A 2,929-nucleotide genomic window follows, 5' to 3' on the forward strand; every position below is an offset into this window, starting at 1 on the left:
TAAAGAAATGACTGAGGAGCCCCCCCCTTGTGACCTGTGTGGCTTGTGGACTCCATGGCATCCTCAGAAACCCTCCTTAGCACCCACCAAGGCCCCCTGACCCTCCCAATTTTAAAAAGTTTTCCCAGACTCTGTTAGTTTTTACAGTGCTGCAAGACCGTTTGTTTTGGCAGTTGAGAGATTTGTATTATTTCTTTATTTTGCCCTTTGTGAGAGATAAGCTGGTTCCTTTGGCTTAAGGTCTCTGTAGTTGTTGTTGTCCCATGGGCCAGAGCACGCCAGGCACTTCTGTCTTCCGCTGCCTCCCGCAGTTTGGTCAGACTAAGGTCTCTGGATCCTTTTAAATAAAGTGATCTGCACAAAATGGGTGAATTAGGAAACCTGTTTATTCTACACACTTGCAGGTGGGGTAACCCAAGATCAGGCACATCTTCTTCAGGAAAAACACAGCTTATAAAGTCCCTTGTCCGCCTGCAAATTCCTCCTTCCAGGCCCACAAGAAGGGGCGTGCCAGTTGACAGAAGTATCGCGTCCGCCTCATTAACATTTTACCATCCCACTTCCCATGTTAATCATTATACAATACAATACCATACAATGCAATACAAATACCTTTATTGGCATTTCAAGTTAAGGCATTTCAAAATGGCATGAGATACAAAGTCTTTCTTCTTCCTGTTTCCTGTTTCCGAGAGATTTGAATGGTGAAATCCTTTTGATTCCTCAGTAATAAGGGGCAGTGGGGTGAGGGCCACATCCACACCATTTAAAGCGCTATGAAGCCGCTTTAAACACTCATGGCTTCTTCCCCCAAAGAATCTGGGAGCTATAGTTTGAAAAGGGTGCAGAGAGTTGTTAGGAGACCCCCTGTTCCCCTCCCAGAGCTACAATTCCCAAAGTTCCCTGGCAAAAAGAGAACCCTACCCCTACCCCTACCCCTACCCCTGACGCTAACCCTAACTCTAACCCTAACCCTAACCCTAACCTTTAACCCTTAACCCTTAACCAGAGCTACAATGCCCAGAGTTCCCTGGCAAGAAGGGAACCCTAACCCTAATGCTAATCCTAACCCGAGCTAAAATTCCGAGAGTTCCCTGGCAAGAAGGAACCCTAACCCTAACGGTAACCCTAACTCTAACCCTTAACCCTTAACCAGAGCTACAATTCCCAGAGTTCCCTGCCAAGAAGGGAACCCTACCCCTACTCCTACCCCTAACCCTAACCCTAATTCTAACCCGCCTAACAACTCTCTGTCCCCTTAACCACCTACAGTTCCCAGAATCCCTGAGGGGAAGCCATTCCTGTTCAAAGCGTCTTCATTGCACTTCCAATGGATGGTGCGCCTAATGTGGCTTAATGTTTCCTCCCTCATTTTCTTCTCTATCCCCACTGCCCCATCACTTGCAATGCAGCAGATGTCCGCCTGCAGTCTCCCTTCAAAGCTCCTTCTCTCAGGTACGGCCACGGCCTTGTCCATTGTCACTGCCAGTATTCCGCGTTCATTTCTCCGATTCAAATAGGGACGTCCTGAAGTTCTCTTCATGACCTTGAAGGCTGGACTTGGGGAAAACCTCACCGGCTTCGGACATCCCTGTAAGGCAAAGGTAACAAGTGAGTGGGATGGTCCCCATCCGACAGCGTCCCCCCAGACTCCTCCTCTGTTTGGCTGCCTGTTAACAAACAAGGCTTCCAAACCAGTTTGCATGAATCTCAGCCAGCGCAGCCTCACGGCATCCACTAGCCTGAATGCAAACACTTCCGACAACTATCCACCAGCTGCAGCCTCGCCAGGTCCATTGCCAGACATCAGCCAGCTTCAGAGCTGAATATCAGTCGCCTTCAAGTAGTGATCCCACCAGCAAGTAAACTTTGTACTTGCCTTCTCCTTGCTCCACAGCATCCCAGCACCGGGCGATTGCCTCTTTCCGCTTGTCAGCTTGCCACCACTGGGCAGGAGACCACCAGGGCTGAGTGGCACCGAGCTGCCCATTTCTCTCTGGGGTGGGCAACTGCTGAGGCTTGTACCTTGGCCCACAGTTATACCCACTCAGCTGCCAAATGTTTTTGTGACACCACAGTGAACTCACAGACAATGGCAGCAGCTGGGGAGGCATCACCATCACCTCAGTCCTCACAATGGTGGGAGCAGCTCAGCAGCCAAAACACACACACCCCAAGTTGTGCCAAAATCTCTGAAGGCCACACCGGAAACCCAAGGGGGCAGGAGGCGGACATTTTACAGTCCAGGGGCTGCATTTTCCTCCACAGAACACTAGTCAAATGCACAAATGAACAGAGCAAAGAAAGCAAGCCTTATCTTTGAACAGGAAGCTGTTCAAGGGATCACATGCAGAGAGAAAGTTAGCATCTCAGGAAAAAAGCACTTTTTCACCAATCAATCAATCAATCAATCATTTATTGTATTTGACTAAAAACCATTACATATCCAGTTACAAAAGCACCAAGCCCAATGACCCAAAGTATAGCTCCTAGATTATTTGGGGGAAGAAGCCAGGTGGATGCTATATGAACTCGGCGATGTGTCAGGTGATGGCTACATAGCACCTCCAGGTTCAAAGGCGGCATATTTCTGTATATCAGTTCCTGAGAATCATGAGGGCTGTTGTGGTCAGATTCTGCTTGCAGTTTTTTACACAGGCATCTGTGAGAATGAGATGCTGAACTTGGGCCACTGGCCTGATCCAGGCAGCTTTCTTATGTTACAAAGGACGACTTCCAAAAGAATATCTATTAACGTAGCACTCCCAAGAAGTGCAGCAAATTTCAGAATGTCAGATAATACACTCCAAAATCAGAAATTTTGAAACCATTCCAGCACTGTGGCATTTTATTTTTTCTCTGCATCTCTTATCTGAACTATGTACTGGCCGTTTCTTCAAGTATCTTTTTTCCAATTTATTTTTATTTC

General features: G+C 47.7%; 1 long non-coding RNA gene across 2 annotated transcripts; it reads right to left on the bottom strand.

Annotated features, from left to right (window-relative positions):
• Nucleotides 1-593: 593 nt before the first annotated feature.
• On the bottom strand, nt 594-2,022 carry LOC308485559. 2 transcript variants are annotated; one of them, XR_013990612.1, is made up of 3 exons: nt 1,880-2,022; nt 1,147-1,591; nt 594-974 (listed from the first exon to the last, which is right to left on the bottom strand). It is a non-coding gene; the product is annotated as an uncharacterized lncRNA (long non-coding RNA). The 2 variants fall into 2 exon arrangements; XR_013990613.1 differs by having other exon boundaries at nt 594-1,075; nt 1,140-1,591.
• Nucleotides 2,023-2,929: the final 907 nt, after the last annotated feature.

This window comes from Podarcis pityusensis, assembly GCF_964106645.2.
Source record: "Podarcis pityusensis genome assembly, chromosome: 9".
Classification (NCBI taxonomy): domain Eukaryota; kingdom Metazoa; phylum Chordata; class Lepidosauria; order Squamata; family Lacertidae; genus Podarcis; species Podarcis pityusensis.